Source organism: Mesoplodon bidens (assembly GCF_964165515.1).
Source record: "Mesoplodon bidens genome assembly, chromosome: 18".
NCBI lineage: Eukaryota > Metazoa > Chordata > Mammalia > Artiodactyla > Ziphiidae > Mesoplodon > Mesoplodon bidens.
This window is the reverse complement of record NC_138175.1, coordinates 32541806-32560935: the sequence shown is the minus strand read 5'-3', so window position 1 is coordinate 32560935 and position 19130 is coordinate 32541806.

Here is a 19130-nt window from a genome sequence, read left to right as displayed (position 1 = left end):
ACGAGAATTAAATGGGCTTCCAATCCACTTAAACTGTGGGGCATAATGCATAACACATGGTACACACTCAATAAATGTTCACTATTATTATTTTATGACGACTTTCAAAGGTAGCCGTAGATAGTAAAGGGAGTAGACTGAGGAATTAACTACCTATTTCTATGCCAATACTACTGATGACAACCAGCTACTAAGTAATTTGAAACTTCTCAGTTTGCTACTTCTGCCACCCATGCCCTCCAATGGTAGTAACATTCATTTTAAATCAGTGATTCAGTTTAGAGACACTGATGGTAGTAACCTGCTTCCACCAAAATAAAGCTTCAAAATCACTTAGGCTAAAAGAGAAATAAGAAAATGTCCATAAGGAAGCCAGGCATTGGAGTCTTTCGTGCTGAGGATGGGGTCATGGTTTTTGTCCTAAGTCGGCAAAATATGGAAGATCTGTCTGCTGGTAGGAGGGTGTGGTCCCCGGGTTATCAAAGTAACATTAGACCTCCCTTAAGAAATTTCCCTGAGATATGTCATCAGTGCCTCTGCTATGAGTTGAAATGTGTCCCCCAAAAAGATATGTTGAAACCCTCACCCTCAGTACCTGTGACTATGGTCTTATTTGGAAATGGGGTCTTTGCACATGTAATCTGGTTAGGATGAGGTCATACTGAACTAGGGTGGGCCCTCATCCAATATAACTGGTATCCTTATAAGCAGGAAAAAGACACAGACACACAAAGAGAATATCATGTGCTTATGGAGGCAAAGATTAGAGTGATATGTCTTCGAGCCAAAGAATGCAAAGGATTGCTGGCAAACACCAGAAGTTAAGAGAAAGGCATGGACATACTTTCATCTAGATTCTTCAGAGAGAGTGTGGCCCCATCGGTGCCTTGTTTTCAGACTTTGGCCCTTAGAACTGTGGAGAAAATAAATTTTTCTTGTTTAAGCCATCCAAGTTTGTGGTATTTTGATACAGCGGCCCTGGGAAACTAATATAGTCTGATTATGGTCAAGTTGGAGGTTTGGGGAAAAACATCAAGGAAGGACAGGGAGATTAGGTCTTTGGAAACATATGTAACTATCCTCATTTGAACATATTGAGATAATTATTCCTGGAAGGATTATGTCACCAGTGTCCCACTAATCTCATTCCCATTTCAGGGTCCATCTTGCTGTCCTCACACTGGAAAGCTTTTGTCCCAGATCTTACCATGTAACCTCTCTTCTTGCACTCAGCTTTTCTTCCTCAGAGAGGCTTTCATGGACCATCCACACTACAGTAACCCAAGCCTCTTGGCATTCTTTTTCATTTTTTTCTGTTGAGTCATTTCAAAACACAATACTGTATGCAATTCTTTGCCTATTTGGCTTGCCCCACTCCACTGCGGCAGGATGTGAATACGTTGAGAGAGGGAACAGATTGCCTTGGGCGCCACTCTCTGCAGAACCCAGAGTAGAACCTGGTTTGTAACAGGCACACGATTCCATAATCCATCACATCTAAGATGACCTTGATTGCAAGATACATCATTATTGTGTGCCTCTAAGAAAGAAGAAGATGCTGCTAATGAAATTCTGGCCTGACAATGACTGAGAGGCACATCCCAACCCAGAGATGTTAAATTATGGGGGAAAAAAAAGCATGTCTTGGATGCAAAGACATATGGTAAATGTTTCAATAACAATGACTTCAATAACAATTGGAGAAATCTCTTGACCCCCGTGAAGACCCACACAAGTTACAGTGCTGACCCTGAGTGTGGTTCTAAGGCTATGAAGGTCCCACACATGCAGAGTGGAGGGGGAGAGCAGGATGGGTGCTAGGACCTGTGGGTAGGGACCAATGTGTCTGTTACAAGGGAACTTCTGGCCACTTCCAAAGCTCATGATGACATCTCTGAACTTCAGAATCCCAGCATAAGGTCGTGTGGCCTATTGAATTTCACAGCTTATGTATGATAGCACTTCCCAGCCTACAACACACTTTCACAAGGATTCCCATATTTCCTTCCGCCTCACAACAACCCTTTAAGGCAGGTAAGGGAACTGAGGTTAAATGGCTCACTCAAGGTTACACGGATAATTAGTGCCATAGCCAGGACCTGAACAAATTCTCCTAATGCCATGTTGAGACACCCAAGTGACTCTAGTGCCTAACTCAAGCTAACTACAGAGCTTGCTAACTACAAATTCTAGTATTCAACAGAATTGAATTGAAATGAATTCAGCCGACGAACATTCTGGAAGATTCCAGAAAAGTATGAACACGCGTTTGTGTGCCCTTGAAAGAATCATCTAACCACAGCATTCCTGAGTCACCTGTTAGAGGCCCCCCAGCCATCATGTCCCCCATTTTGGTTCCAAATTCCTTCATGTAACTGAGCTATTGAGCCAGCGGGAGAAAAAGTCTGAGCTCCTTTGGGGGTGCGTTTTGGAGCAGTTTGCTGTTTTCTTAAAGCTTGGAGAAGAGTAAGTGGTAATCAATGGTGAAATCTGCCCGAATCTCAGCGGCTCAATGAAGGTGCTTTTGAAGCACATCTCAGAGCTTGATTTTCTGTTATTTAGTGCCAAAAGTTATTACCTCAGCTGCAGTGCAATGTCTAATTTATACCAAATTGTTAGCTGAAATCTATTAAAGTTTATTAGCACCGTCTCAGAATACAGTAACATCTCACTGGTTCTGCTTCTGTTTAAATTGACCAGCTGGTTTAACTCTATTAGCTTTGAGGCTGAGATAAACTCGAGTCCATGGGAGCCATCCACGGCACCAGGGGAGAATGAATACAGATGAAGCTCGGGGTATTTGGGGTGTTAGCTGCTACCAAATTGTTACAGGCTTCATCTCTCTGGATGCAGCCACGACCCCATTATTCCATTACCAGTGGAATGGGGAGCCGTTCTCAGAATTCAGAAGGCAGCTGTCTGTGTGATGGAGTTTCCAGCAGCGAGGGAGGCATTCCCAGGACTGGAAGGCTGACAGCCCACAATAGTGACTTGGAGGAACTTGGATTGCCTGAAACTGATTTTTCAAGACTCTTCCCCATTGCCTGCAAATCTGGGACTTCTAGAAGGGTACTTCCAGTTGGACTGAGGGAAGACAGAAGATCTAATGTTACCAGTGGACAGATGTTCTGACCTTGGGTCCATCCTACCTGTCCTCAGGGTCAAGAGCTCAAAGAAATCAGACCATGAACACACGGAAACATTTAACTAGGGGCTGAATGGTACTCTGGTATGTGCTCTAGAACGTACTCTGGAATGTAATCTAGAATGGCACACAGTGTTTGCTTGTTCTGAACTCCCTGGAGAAATGAGAATCTTAGCCTTAAAAGTCACCCAGATCTGGTGTGAAAACTGACTTCTTTGCTTAATGCCTGCACAATCCTGAACAAGTGACCTAAACATTCTTGGTCCTAGTTTCCTCTTCATAAAATGGTTTGGGGGAGGGTTCGGGCATTGTACCTTCAGTGTTCAGCACAGGCACCCAGGAAATACATAATCAACATTAGTTTCTTTATCTTTCCCTCTGCTTAGCATTGTACAGCCATTGAGTTCATTATATTTTCATGTTGCTCATAATATTCATCTAAGCTCCCTTATAATTACTCATTACCTTATTCAAGTCTGAAAAGAATCCAAAAAAGTAGGTGGAGCAGGAATTGATAGCCCTGTTTTACCTGAGCGAAAAGTCCTTAATTCAGCGAGGTAAAGAGACCCACCCAATGTCATATGGTTAATGTAGAATGAGGTAAGAAGGCGGGGCTCCTAAGTCCTCCTCCAAGGTTCCCTGTACCTCCGCATGTGGTCACTATGTCCCAGCGTCCTGTAAGGGACATGTGCTTCAGAAAAATCAACTAGCACACCACACCCCAAGCCTATGTTAGGGCCAGAACTGCGTTGTCTCACATAGAAAGCAAATTTATGGTTACCAAGGAAGCGGGGTGGAGGAAGAAATTAGGGATATGGGATTAACAGATAAAAACTACTATACATAAAATAGAGAAGCAGCTAGGATTTACTGTATAGCACAGGGAATTATATCCAATCTCATGTAATAACCTATAATGCAATATAATCTGCCAAAAAATTCAATCACTTTGCTGTACCCCTGAAACTAACACGATGTTGTAAATCATCTATACTTCAATTAAAAAAACAAGAACTGAGTTGTCTCAGAGGCGGCAGAAACAAAGTGCTCAATGGCTTAGAAACACCTAGAACACTGCTCAGAAGATAGCAGGTGCTCATTCCGTGTTCACTGAATGGCTGGACTGATGACCCAAGCTACATTCACTCTATCAGGATCTCCAGAATGAAAGTGGGAAGAGGATACACAAGAAGCTATGTTAAATAAGACGCAGAGTGGGAAGACGGTAGAAAGACCTCAGAGTTTCCTAAGTACATGACCGTGGTCATTCAATGAGCACACCTAAAGTACACTCTGTTCTGTATCAAAGGCAGCCAGACCAACAGGAGTGGGGAAGAGAAGGCCCGTGGGGTGCTGGGCTGGTGGTGCCCGAAGGGCAGAGCTCTGGAGGGGCCAAGTGAGTCAGTCCCAAGTCACACACCCTCTACCCAGCCCCTGACACCAAGCGTCCAGCACTTGACCTTCCTCAAGACCCCTTGAACGTTTTCAAGATAATGCGTGTCCCTGGTACTTACCAAGCAGCTTTTCTGTGTTAAGTGAAGGATGTCTAATAAAGAAGATGTTGTTAGCTCCACTTTACAGCTAAGGAAAATGAAACCAAGAAAATGAGCCCAGTGGAAAGACTTCATTCCTTCCCCAATATTAATTAAACAATTTAGCATCTACTCTAGGACAGCACTGTCCTAGGTGTGTGGGACAGCATGATAAACAGGGCAGACAGTGACTCTGCCCTCCCAGGGGAGGAAGACAGACCCCAAGAGGAAAGTCCACCCACATCACACAACTAAATCGCGGTGTGATGAAGTTTAACAAAAGATGGAGACAGAGAGAAACGTTTAGGGGGAATTTAATCTAAGTAGGGTAATCAGAGATGGTCTACCTGAAAAAGTAGGGATTTAAGCTGAGATCTAAAGGATAATAAGAAAACAGAGAGAGAAGAGTTGACTGGTGGAAACAGCAGCAAGAGTGTTCCAGGTAGAGAAAAAGCCCATTCAAAAGCCTGATGTAGAGAAGAGTTGGGGCAGTTTGAAAAACAAAAGTGAAACTCGGGGGCTTCCCTGGTGGCGCAGTGCTTGAGAGTCCACCTGCCAATGCAGGGGACACGGGTTCGTGCCCCAGTCCGGGAAGATCCCACATGCCGCAGAGTGGCTGGGCCCGTGAGCCATGGCCGCTGGGCCTGCGCATCCGGAGCCTGTGCTCCGCATTGGGAGAGGCTACAACAGTGAGAGGCCTGCGTACCGCAAAAAAAAAAAAAAAAAAAAAAAAAAAAAAAGTGAAACTCGGGGCCTGGATCATGGGGAAGGAGAGGAAGTGAGGTGGGGATGGAGCTTGAGAATTAGGTTGAAGCTGGGTCACACACAGCTTGGTTGGTCCTCATGGGTTTTATTTTAAGTAAAATTGGAACCCCAGTGGAAGGGTGTTAAACAAGGAAGTGACATGATTAATTTACAGTTTAAGAAGATCACCCTCTGCTGCAGGGTGAAGACTGCATGGAGAAGGGGTCCAAGAGTGGAAGCAGATTGGCTGGTTGAGATGCCTTTTCAGTTGGGGCAGGAGATGATGGTGGTTTATTTTGGGCTGATAGAGACCTCAGAGGAGACTTGGCCAGAATCAGAGACAGCTAGGGCTACAACCAGAGCTAGAGGCCAGGTCTCCAGAGTGTCCAACTGGATCCGCTAAACTGACTATGCTCTGCTGGTGCATAGGGCAAAGGGAGAAGACTGGCAGAGAAATGGAAAGGTCATTAGGAGAATTCGTCTAGAACACTGTGCTCACACCAGAGTGCACAGCCCCTGAGGGTCCACACACATTATTCTCTCCAAAAAAAATTTTCATTGTCACATGCAACTTCAATGACAAGCGAAAAGTAATCAATAGGAACAGACTGTGGACCATTTGGATGGCCACCTTCTAATGGAGTTCAACCACACTACCTTTGCATTTTTTTTTTTTTGCAGTACGCGGGCCTCTCACTGTTGTGGCCTCTCCCATTGCAGAGCACAGGCTCCGGACGCGCAGGCTCAGCAGCCATGGCTCACGGGCCCAGCCACTCCGCGGCATGTGGGATCTTCCCGGACCGGGGCACGAACCTGTGTCCCCTGCATCGGCAGGCAGACTCTCAACCACTGCGCCACCAGAGAAGCCCAGCCTTTGCATTTTTTATTGACCATCATGCAGGCTCCAAGTACTACTTACTACCTTTTTTCTCTGTAGAAAAGAATACAAGAGAACTCAGTGCATAAATTTTCATATGAGACGGTAAATTCAAGCCAAGAGATGAGATGAGAAAGAGAAGGCAGATAGTATTGTTGGTAGCTTAGATCTCCTACCGCAGGAGAGCCTGCACAAAAGCCCAAAGTATGACAACCACGTTCAAAGACAGGAATCCATTCCAGCCAAACAACATGTTCCATCCTATTTATTGAATAGTTTTAATTTGGACCTGCAATGATGTTTATATTTAATATCTAATTTTTTTGGCTTCATAATTGACTAAAACAATAAGCACAAGGAGATTGTATTTGATTTTACATTCATATCTATTAACATTTAATAAAAATACTTTATGCTCTCATTGGGATCTATGAAGATTACTTTCCTCTATAAAGAGTCTACATACGACTCAAGTTTGAGAAATCCTGTTCTCAACCAAATGAAAATTAAGCACCGGTCTGCCCTATTGTAGACTACAAGACATTTTTTTCCTTGGCATGAGAGAGAAGGAGCACCAGACAGAGCAATCCTTCCTGGTACAACTCCCAAAAGGTGCAAAATCTACTGAAAGTTCGGTTTAAAGACTGAGCTTCAATGCTATTAACTTATTATTGTATTCCCCCATTACAGGGGGTATAGGTTGTACCTTTTAGGATGAAAAGCAAGTTACTATCCTCACACCCCCTTAAGAAGAAGTCAAGGGCCATGTTCCATGAAAACTGCATATCTGTAAACCTAACCCTTGCATTCGGTGTAGAGAGCCATTCATGTTATTGAGAGGCCAGCAGGTACTGAGACCATCAGACTCTCCTTCCCCTTCTCAACCTCCAATGAAGTCTTCAGCATTCTTTACATCTTTTCTTTTCCTCCTCCTTTTGATTGCCTGCTTTCTAGTTGAATTCTCCTAAGATAAAAGTGCCTATAATGTAGATACACTATGTATACATCGTTAGAACATTAAGAATAAGGTACAGGGGAATGTTAGCTTTTGATGAAGGAGAGAAGGGCAATGATGCTATGTGTTATTCTCTATGTGGCACCCAAGGTATTCAAGGTGAGTTGAGGACCCTGGGGCTCTGGGCTGGATATTTTTAAAAAGAGACACATAATTTTTACCCAAGACTTGCACCAATGGAAAGCACCATTCCTTAGCTGTCTGATTAGGCATAAAGAAATCTTAGCACCAAAAAAATGGAGGCCGCTCACTGGAGGAGGGGAGGGAGGTTGGGACGGGGAGGTTGGGATAGATAGTGGAGATGACTGCTGATGTCTTGACCGTGTCTCTTGTCACCCAGTTCCGGGATGGAATGGTCCCATCAAATTCCAGAGAGGATAAAGCCAGGTGTGTTAGCCAGGGAGGGGAATGGCTACTAAAATAGATTTCCTTTGCTTTGCTTCGTGCATCACCACTGACCTCTATCATTCCCCATTTGCAAGGCACACAGAGCACATCCCTGCCCCATTGCTTTTTAGGTAAACATTAAACAGCACTGCGCGTGGAGGACAGCCAAAGTGTTTGATAATTTGTCAGCAGTGGCAAACCTGAGTGTTTCCATGCGATGCAAATTGCTTTGGCTTCCACACTGCTCCTGTCGCGTCAAGTGCTGATGGTAAATAGCCTTCCTTGGGATCTCTATCAAGTATGCATTTTAGCCACATTAATTTACGATGTGTTATCCCACTTTACGTTGTGCTACCTGACTTATTCACAGAGCCGGCCCTTTGGTGACTGACGTTTATTCATTCTAATCACTGTACTTGCCTGAGATTTTTAGGTTAATGGGACCCGGACTGGAAAAAGATTGTGTGCAGGGTTGTTCATGTGGGTGGGACTCATTCATGATAAAGACAGCAGCACCTCCTGAAAAATCTATGTCTTTATGGCTGGGGAGTGGAGAGGGAGGAGGCCACTGGTGGGAGCTGAGTCAAATCAATTTCCTCCCCTAAGGACTTCCTGAGACCTGCACATTGAGGAAGCAGCAGTAGCAACACCAACAACAGTGCAGATCTCCTTATGGTAATTTACATTTTTCAAATCTCTTCCTATCTCTTGTTCTCACAATAACCCTGTAAGGTAAACGTGGAGGGTGGCTTAAGAGTATGGGATCTGGGCACTGACTGATGGGGTTGCAACTTGGCTTTCCCACTTACTACCCAAGTGACCTTGGGCAGGTTACTCAACCTTTCTGGGCCTCAATTTCCTCATCTTTAAAATGGGCACAGCAATCATAATTACTACGCAGAGTTGTTACAGTAAAATGCAGAACCGAGTTGGCACGTGGATGATGGTAGTTCACCAGTGGTCTCATTCCTCTTCCTCCACACACCTGGGAGGATTGCCTTTTCCTATGCTTGTCCTCAGGTGTGCCCACATGTCTACCTTAGGCCAATGAAATGAAAGTGGAAGAATATGCATCACTGCCGAATGGAAGCACATGGCTGCTAGTGCAGGACACTATGGTGCCCCCATCCCCTGCTACAGGGACAGTGGAAACCCACGCCATGATGGAGCCCCTGAGAGCTGAAGTCCTGGAGAAAGGAGATGTGGAGCGGAGCTCCCAGACAACTCATGATGGAGCATGAGTGAGAAATAACACTTTGTGATTATAAGGTAAAATTTTTTAACTGAAATATAATCCTACTTACCAAAGTGATCTAGCAATGTTAAGTATCATTATCATCATTATTTTTGTTTCACAGAAGAAGAATCTAATGCTGAGAGTCCTGGTCCTAACATGACACAGCAACGATGTGATGGAAGCGCAATGAAGCCCCTGTTCTTAAAGTGGATACTAAGGGGAACACAACAGAAATAGAAATTTCCTGACACAGAGAGTACTTACTACACAAGTGCAAACAACAGGCTTCACTACTTCCTGGCTGTGCCTCAGTTTCCTCATCAGTAAATGGGAATAATAAAATAGTATCTAGTGTAGAATTAGATGAGATAATACATATAAGGTACTCAAAGAATTATCTGGAGCATTCTAAGTGATCAATAATGTTAGCTATTACTGTTATTAATAATACAAAGGACCGATTACATTACAATCAATATCACCTGGTCTTATCAGTCTGTGGATACAAGCGGTTATATTTCTATAGATATGTAGGTAAGTAATAAAGCCAGACCAGAGGCTCCTAGTTGCCTTCATGCTCACCTCTTCCTTATCCTCTAATTTAATCCCCTTGTCTGACTTCACGTGGCCAATTCCTCCTACTATTCAATAGCTCATCGACCTGGAAGCCTTCCCTGCTCATCCCATCCAAGACTGTTAGGTGCTCCCACAGAACTGGATACAACATTTTCATAGGCTGCATTTGCTTCTTTTTACCATTGTTCAAGGTCTCTATTCCCTGCTGGACTGGAAGCTCCACGAGGGCAATCTATCTGACAGGTTCACAACAGTAGGGGTTCAATAGTAATTAATGAGAAAAAATAACAACAACCAAAAAACACAATAGACAAGTGATACATGATATGAGCAGCCTTTCACAGAAGAAACACGTTCAGCCAACAAACGTGAAATGATGCTCAGCCTTGCCACATGCTAAAGAATGCGTAAAAGCAACAATGAGATATTATTTTCACTTTATAAAATGGGGGAAAAAAACGACCTTGAGAACATTAAGTGCAGGAGAGGGTAAAGAGAATAGAGCAGATCCAGACTCTACCTAAATATTGGTACAATATTTTGGATAAATTAACAGTATCTATTAAAATGTTAGATGTGACCTAATAATTCTATTTCTAGGCTTCTATTTCACAGAAATAACAGCATGAGTATGTAAAGATATATATTCAAGAATGTTCATTACAGTAATTTCTATAACAACAAATCAAATTGAAACAATCTAGAATGCCTACCTATGGGTAATTAGTTAAGTGAAATTTGGTACTTTTTTTTTTTTTGCAGTACGCGGGCCTCTCACTGTTGTGGCCTCTCCCGTTGCGGAGCACAGGCTCCGGATGCGCAGGCTCAGCGGCCATGGCTCACGGGCCCAGCCGCTCCGCGGCATGTGGGATCTTCCCGGACCGGGGCACGAAACTGTGTCCCCTGCATTGGCAGGTGGACTCTCAACCACTGCGCCACCAGGGAAGCCCCACCCTGATTGTTTTTAACCATTTAAAAAATGTCAAAACCATTCTGAGCTCAGAGGCTATACAAAAAGAAGCAATGGAATGGACACGGTCCCTGGGCCATAGTTTGCTGATCCCTGTCCATAAATATTTGGCACAATGCATGGCATATAGTGCGTGCCCAGTCGCTGATGTTAACTCGTTTGTTATTCATATTAGCAGGCGAGCATCAGAGAGCGGCTTCCTAGTCCTGCAACCCATCATTCCACAAACCCCTGGAAATCAGCCTTAGTCTGGGACTTTGCTTTTTCTTCTTGTCCTTCTAGCAACTGGACCTGACCTGGGTCGGGGCTGAGATTTGGGGCGGAGGTTGGGGGAGGCGGGTTGCATGAAGTCAATGCCTTGGTTGCACAGCTTCCTAAACATCCTGACTGCTTGGGCCCAAAACTGCCAGCTTGAAAGGGGCTTTATAAATGAAGAGCCTGTAAAGCAATTCAGAATCTGATTTTGCTGCAGAAGCATGATTTTTAAAGATCTGTAGCTGTTCCCAACATTTTAACACTGTCTCCTGTGAGTCAAGAGATTTTGATCTTGTAACTAAATTGACTCTGCCGCAGGTTTGCCATCCTCCTGGGTAAATTCTCTGACATGCACGGCTTCAGACCCAACCCCCTCTCAAAAAAAAAGAAAGAAAGAAAGAAAGAAAGAAAGAAAAAGAAAAAAACCCACTCTCTCCTGTACCCGGTTATCCCCTATCTCATTTTCTCCAAATTGAAATATTTTTTAAAAAACATCATAACCAATGTCAGAATCAACTCCCTTCAGCCCTAAACCTCATGTTCTTTTATTTGGGGTAGGAGACATTTCTTTTTAATCCTAATGCTAATATTTAGGAAAATGGCAGCAGATTTAAAATAGTTATTTGCATCATGCCAGAGACCTATCGTGTTCCCGGGGCCAGTTAATCAGTGTGTGGTGATCAGGCCATTTCTTTTTATGTTTTTTTTTTTTTAATTTTGAGACTGACTGTTGCAGAATCCAACAAGAAATGGTTTCAAAATAAACAGCTCAAAGAGGAGCTTGGCTGGGGCCCAGAAGCAGCAGCTCTGGAAGTGCAGGCTTTTCTGGATGGAGCAACATTATCCACATTCTATAGCGCAAGGCAAGAGGCTGTCGGGCAGTGTTCCGGGGCTAGAATCCTTCTGGGCATGCGTCTGCCCACAAAAGCTGTGCTCAGGCGCGATGAGCACAGTCCTGGGGCTGATTTTGTGGAGGTGGAAATGGGTCCCATCTCTTAGTGTTGAGAACAGAATTATGACCAGGAATGAATAGGCTCCTCCAGTGATAGGGGGGAGAGAGAAGTAGGAGGAGGAAAAGACAGGAGAGGGGAGAGGGGAGAAATACAGAGAGAAAAAGAGATGAAAGAATGGACGAAACAATGAGCCAGTATATGAGTGGCCTGGAGAAAGCATGCCAAGGTGGGTAAGTGTGCAGAGATGCTCTAAGCCTTTGGTCCTTGTGCCTTTGAGGATGTGGGCACACTTCAAGATGGATAACCCTCCAGTGAGATCCAGAAAGAAGCACTGTCCCCAGCAGACTTAACAAAAAGCTGTATTTTCTTATAAATTCAAAAATCCTATAGCTCACATACAGAGCAGGGTTTGTATGTATAAGAGAGAGAGAAAGAGATTTTTTTTTCTTTTCCTTTGCTCTTTTCCCCCAATCTCTGCTTTCTCTTGCAGAATAAGAGGTTATTCCCCCTGGAGTTCTGGTTGAGAAGCTCTGAGTTCTAGAACTTTGCAGAAACTCCTCTGTTGTTTCAGGTTGGACACTTTTCTGGGATGAATTGAACACAGGCTTGGCTGGTAAGCAGGGAGAAGGATGAGAGAGCTCTGGAAGGGCATTTCATCCCAGTAGTCTCGTGGCTGTTGAACAAAATCCCTAGGTGCAAAATCAAAGCTCAGCCTGTATTTCCAAGTCTTGCCCATCTAGGAAAAGGGAAAATGAATCAAAGCTAAAAAGCGTGCAGGAGATGAAACTGAATTTATTGACCAGAACCTCCTGGTAACCAGCACTTTAGCCCATCTAATGGACAATGGTTTATCGTTGTTTTTAGGAAGGATCCCCAAGGTACACAAGATTTGTTGTTGTTGTTGTTGAAATAGAGTCCCTTCCAAGTCATCAAACCACAGAGAAATTCTGTTCAGAAGATTTTTTATAACAATATCTAACATTTGTTGAAGGCTTTCTAGATTACACATATTATCTCATTAAATCACCACATTATAACCCTTACAGGTAAGTCTTAAGATTATTCCTATTTTATAGGTGTGAACACAGACTTAGAGAATGAGATGCCTTGCACAGGGTTACAGCTAAGAGTTGGAAAAGCTACGATTTGAACAAAGATGGGTCCATCTGACCATCTGTCCAGAGTTTTCGTGCTTAAACTCCAAGCTACACTACTTTCCTGTCCAAAGATGTGTTTACAGGGGAATAAACATGAAGATAAATAAAGCAAAGCGGTCCTAAGGAGTTTAAGGTCACATCTAGTATATGTGACTAATTCATGAATGAAGAAAAAGTGAAGGGTTAGAGGTGGTGCTTTGCATGGAGGCCCCCAGCCTCAGAGTGCCACTTTGTGCTGGGTTCGGCCACTTTGTCATCCCATTCAGTGGTGTGTTTGTGTGTGTGTGTGTGTGCGTGTAAGTCTCAAGGAGAGCTTCCTGGAGGGGAATATATTTGAGTCAGCTTTAACAGGTGATGAGGAGTTTGTGATATGGACAGGTGACAAGAAGGAGGTTCCAGAAAAAGGGAATAGGATGTCCAGAGGCATGGAATCACAAACAGTATGCATTGTATCAGGAATTACATGCAGTTCTAAATGTCTGCAACATAAATTGCAAGATCAGGAGCGATCATAGTTGAGACTGGAGAAGGAGCAAAGGCCTTGAGAGTCTAAAAGGGCTTGTGTTTGATACCAAAGAGTTTGGACTTCCTAGGGCCTTCATGACCCTGCCTTGTTTGGGAGCATCATATACACATCTGTAAGGCAGAATGATGCACCTGGTGGAAAATGAAGTTATTGTATGCACTGTAGGAACATGCAGAAACACAGCCTTGATATGGCCAAAGCTTGAGTTCACAAAGATTAGGTTCACATCACTGTTATTCTGAAGGACGGCATCTAAAATTAGTAATGCTCTTTTTCCTTATTTCTCCCTATACACGAGCTTTCCCTAACCTGGCCATTTGTGATTCTCCTGCTGCACTGGCATTTGGAAAGGGATAGATCGTATATACTTTTTAGAGATGAGGTGGGAGGGAGTGATCTGCCCAGTGTCTGAGCAATACTTCTTTTTTTAAAGAATTTCTTTCTATCACAGGAATGGGACACTGACAGTTGTGTTTATACTCTTTGACCCAGCCTATGGACAAAGTCGATCGGTGTGATATTGTGATTTGTTAAAAGAAATACACAGTTGACCCTGGAACGACATTGGTTTGAACAGCGTGGGTCTAATTATACGTGATATTTTTTTCCAATAAATATAACGCCTGTATTTTCATTTTACATATCTTTAACTAAATGTGGGGAAGAGTTGTGTTCAATTAGAGGTCAAAATAGGTGGAATCAAAATTGAGTCCTGATTCTATCCAAACTGTTTCAGCTTCCTGTCCTTGGGTAAGTCATTTATGAATTCCTTTGTTTCCGATGCAGAGAGAGATGTACTCTCAGATTTTTGACTCCACAGGGATTGGCACCCATAAGCCCTGAGTACTTCAAGAGTCACATGTATATTTGGTTTTCATCCCCATTTCTGTCACAGAGCTCCTAAAACCCTTGGAATTTCTGATGCTAAGAGCAATAAAGGTGTCTCTTGTTATGTTAATGAGGCGACTGTTGGACCATACCTAAGGCTGGGGGCTGGTTGCCAGGAGAACCAACTTTGTGATTAGAGGGTTGGAATTTTCAGTCCCACCTCCGACTTCTGGGGAGAGGAGAGGGGCTGGAGTTTGAGGTGAAACACCAATGGTCAATGATTTAATCAACTGTGCCTATAGAATGGAACCTCCATGAAACCCAAAAAGACTAGGTTTAGAGAGCTTCCAGGTGGATGAACGGGTGGAGATTCAAGGACAGTGGCACTCCTGGAGAGGGCATGGGAGCTCCGCCCCCTTTCCCCATACCTTGCCTCATGTATCTCTTCCATCTGGCTGTTCCCGAGTTATATCCTTTTATAATAAACCAGTAATCTATGTATAACTGAACCACTCTGCTGTACACCTGAAACTAACACCACATTGTAAATCAACTCTACCCCAATACAAAATTTTTAAAAAGAAAAGAAAGCCTAGGAGAAGGCGACAGAGAGACATCGTCTTCACACTGTGATGCTGTCCCCGCCTGAGCGCACCGCCCACGGATTGCTGAGCAAGTAGGAAACAAAGGAGGTGAAGCGCTGAGGTCAGTTAAAATAGCATGCCTACCTGGAGCCCCCACTGCCTTCAGTAGGAAGGAAATCCTGCACTTCACTGATGGTGCAAAGCGTCCACTGGCTCCCCGACACGTGACCCCCGCAGCAGAAGGCTGTGACCAACCTGTCTGCCTACAATGTCAGGCTGGCCTGGCAAGGACCCCATCTCAGGTCCCATCCGTGACACTGCCTCCGTCTCCCACCTCCTGGATGGCCCCTTGCACCTGGTGGGCCTGAAGAGCCCAGGACCTCGGCATTTCTCCAGCCCGAGTCTGTCTGTGGAAAGTTCCAGAGGCCTCGAGGCAGGCTCTGTGTCCGAGAGTCGAGTGGGGCCTGCAGAGGCAGCTGCCTGGTGGTCCCGGTTCCCCGCTCGGCTAGAGTTTCCCAGATTCTCTAGGCGGAGTCCACCCTGGGTTTTCGGGGCAGAGCAATATTGGAAGGGGGCCTCGACACCCTCCACCACCTGTGCCTTCACGAGAAGTGACTGGCTCTTCCAGGAAAGTACCTTAGGGGACGCCGGGGGCCTGAAGAGGGCACCTTACTCCCTGCGTGCGCGCGCGCTGGGGGCACCTGGCCTGGCCTGCTGCGTGCAGATATCGCGGAGAGCCCAGACCACCAGTGAGGGCGCTCTGAGACCAGGGACCCCGAGCTGCTGGCGGCCTCCGGGCTGACCCCGCGCACCCAGCCCTCCTCGCAGGAGATCCAGCAGTCGGCCACCGTGGGGCGCGAGTACCGCAAAGGACCTCAGTCCACGCATTTGCTGTCCACGTGCGGCAGCTCTATGTGGACAGCCATGAGTTCCAGCAGCTGGGGCTGAGGCCCCTCATCCCACAGGAGGACAGCCAGCACTTGGAGGACTCCCTGGAGACCATCGGGGGGGACGAATGGCTACCACATCACTGTAAGCGCAAGGCCTTGGGTGCTTTGCCGTCCCCACCCACCGCCTTAGTCTTTGTGCATCCCAGGAAGAGGTGTCCACCCTTCCTGACCCTGGGCTGGGGGCCCACAAGAGGCTCCAGGCACAGGTATCTATCTCTCTGCTGTAAAGGAGCACTTATATATCAAGAAACAATATATCAAGCAACACAAAATGATAACTCATTTTATGATCATATTAAACGAAACTTTCCAGATATTTCCATTCCTTGCTAAAAATAACGATAATGGTAATAATAAACCAGTAATCTAGTAAGTAAAATGTTTCTCTGAGTTCTGTGAGCCACTCCAGCAAATTAATCAAACCCAAAGAGGAGATCGTGGGAACCTTTGATTTGTAGCCAGCTGGTCAGAAGCCTAGGCTTGAAGAAGCCTGGACTTGTGATCTGAAGGAGGGGGGTAGTCTCATAGCACTGAGCCCTTAACCTATAACCCAAGGAGGAGGTCACTGGAACCTACAATCTACAGCCAGTCGGTCATGTAGCACAGGTAACAACCTGGGCTTCAGATTGGCATCTGAAGTGGAGGTCGGTCTTGTGGGACTGAGCCCTGAACCTGTGGGATCTGATGCTCTCTCCAGGTAAATAGTGTCAGAAATGAGTTGAATTGTAGGACACCCAGCTGCTGTCAGAGAATAGCTTGAATGTGTTGGGAACCCGACACCCACTGCAGTTAGAATTGGGTGTTAGATGCTTAACAGGACCATGCTTAACATGGCTCAAGTTAGTTTAAACAGATTCGCCCAGACAAAACTATAATTCGAAAAGATACATGCACCCCTATGTTCATAGCAGCACTATTTACAATAGCCAAAACATGGAAACACCTAAATGTCCATTGAGAGATGAATGGATAAAGAAGATATGGTATGTATATACAATGGAATACTACTCGGTCATAAAAAAGAATGAAATAACGCTATTTGCAGCAACATGGATGGACCTAGAGATTATCATACTAAGTGAAATAAGTCAGAAAGACAAAGACAAATACCATATGATATCACTTATATGTGGAATCTAAAATGTGACACAAATGAACATATCTACAAAACAGAAACAGACTCACAGACATAGAGAATAGACTTGTGGTTGCCAAGGGGCAGGGGAGGTGTGGGAAGGAAGGATTGGGAGTTTGGGATTAGCAGATGCAAAGTATGATATATATAGGATGGATAAACAATAAGGTCCTACTGTATAGCACAGGGAACTATAGTCAATATCCTGTGATAAACCATAATGGAAAAGAATATTAAAATATATATATATATTATACATATATATGTATATATAATATATATATATGTATAATTGAATCCCTTTGCTGTACAGCAGAACTTAACACAATATTGTAAATCAACTACACTTCAATAAAATTAAACATAAAACCTGAAAAAAAATAATAAATAGGTTCTCTTTACATGGAATGTGAAATAGGAATTCAGAGATAACCAGTTAATTCATGTGAATGATAGAATATGACAGACACATTAAAAACTTGACATCTGGGGCAGCCATCTCTTTTTTATATGGACTGAGAAGCAGTATGAACAGATATATAAAGAGAAGAATGAAAAAGATGCTCAGAGAGAAGCAGAAATGAGAGTGAGGGAGATATGCCTGGATCCCTAGCAACTTTTCCAGTTTCTGATAGCAATTCTGTTCTGAGGCTCAACTATATTCCTTCCCTTGGGTTTCATAAGGCATTCACATTTTTAGCAAATTCTTTTTTTTTTTTTGCTGGAGCTCTCTTGAGTTGGCTTATGTTACTTGAAACTCAAATAGGTTTTTTTTGGGTTTTTTTTGCGGTACGCGGGCCTCTCACTGCTGTGGCCCCTCCGGCCATGGAGCACAGGCCCCAGACACGCAGGCTCAGCGGCCACGGCTCACGGGCCCAGCCGCTCTGCGGCACGTGGGATCTTCCCAGACCGGGGCACGAACCCGTGTCCCCTGCATCGCCAGGCGGACTCTCAACCACTGCACCACCAGGGAAGCCCTCAAATAGTTTTGACAGTACCTAGATCAGAGCCCCCGCATGCTAGTGGCCAACAAGAATCATAAAGACCAAAAAGATATACAGAAGGAGATGAGAAAAATCTCAAAGGCTAATAGTGCTGAACCAAGTACCGTATCTAAAGACTGAACATGATTTCTAGGACCTTTTCTCCAACATGGCATGTCAAATACTCCTCAAAGCCCTCTTTGATCAACCTGGTGCTGAAGCCTTGTGAAGCGAAAGTGTAGTGGCTGAAGATATTGGTTTGATCCCCATGGATAGCCCTTGTTAGATTGTCTTCCTCCTCCAAGGAGCTTGCTTTACTCCCTCGGCCCACACGGATGGCTTCCTCCCGGCTCTTTCAATGAATTCTTGCACATGTATTACAACACTTAACAATAGTCTAGCGCCATCATTGCCTCTGTACAGCTCTGGCTCCCCAAGCAGATAGAGAGTTATCGCGAAGAGGACCATATCTTACTTATTTCCATTTATTCCACAGTTTTCTCATAAAATCTTGAACCGACAAGCCTTTCAATGAATGCCTTTAAAATGTCTTAAAAGGGAAATTTTCATCAGTGAATGAGGTGCATGCACACTGAGATATGGTTTCCTCAGTCCCCTCTAAACAGCATTTGAAGGAGAATAGAGTGCTTTTGATGGATGGGGCCTCAGTTTGGAGCCTGCAGCTCTCCCCACACCAGTTTGATGTTTAGATACGTGTCCTTTCATTGGAACAGGAGAAGAGGGACAGGGTTGTTTCAGTCAGGGTGCAGAGCCCAGGATCTCTGTTGGGTGCTGTAAATCCTGACGCTGTCTCCCCTATTTGGAGCAGTCCACACTTAGTTTTTATTCCATCACGGTGAGATAGATATTGTAGAACTCCTAGAAGGAGAGGCTGACTGAAAGGATTCACCTGCTCTTTACTCACTACTTTTTTCTTTTTTCATTTTTATTTTTTTATTGAAGAATAGTTGATTTTACCCACTATCTTAATAGCCAAATCATATGCACAAATATCACACATTCCTTTCAGGCCTCAGCCTGAAGGTGAATTCTTCAAGTATCTGAGTGGCTCTGAGCCTCAGGGCTAAAACCAAGTCCCCCTCCGCCCCCAGGCCACTAGTGCAACAAAAGAAAAGAGTGTACTCATTCTGGTCCTCAGTCAAGTCCATCACCGTCTTCAGAATTCAAAGGAAAGTTTATTTGTGGAGAAATACCAAGTAGCAAGCTAACCAAATTCTTAATCAAATGGGCTCTCACCAAGAGCGTAGTTATGTCT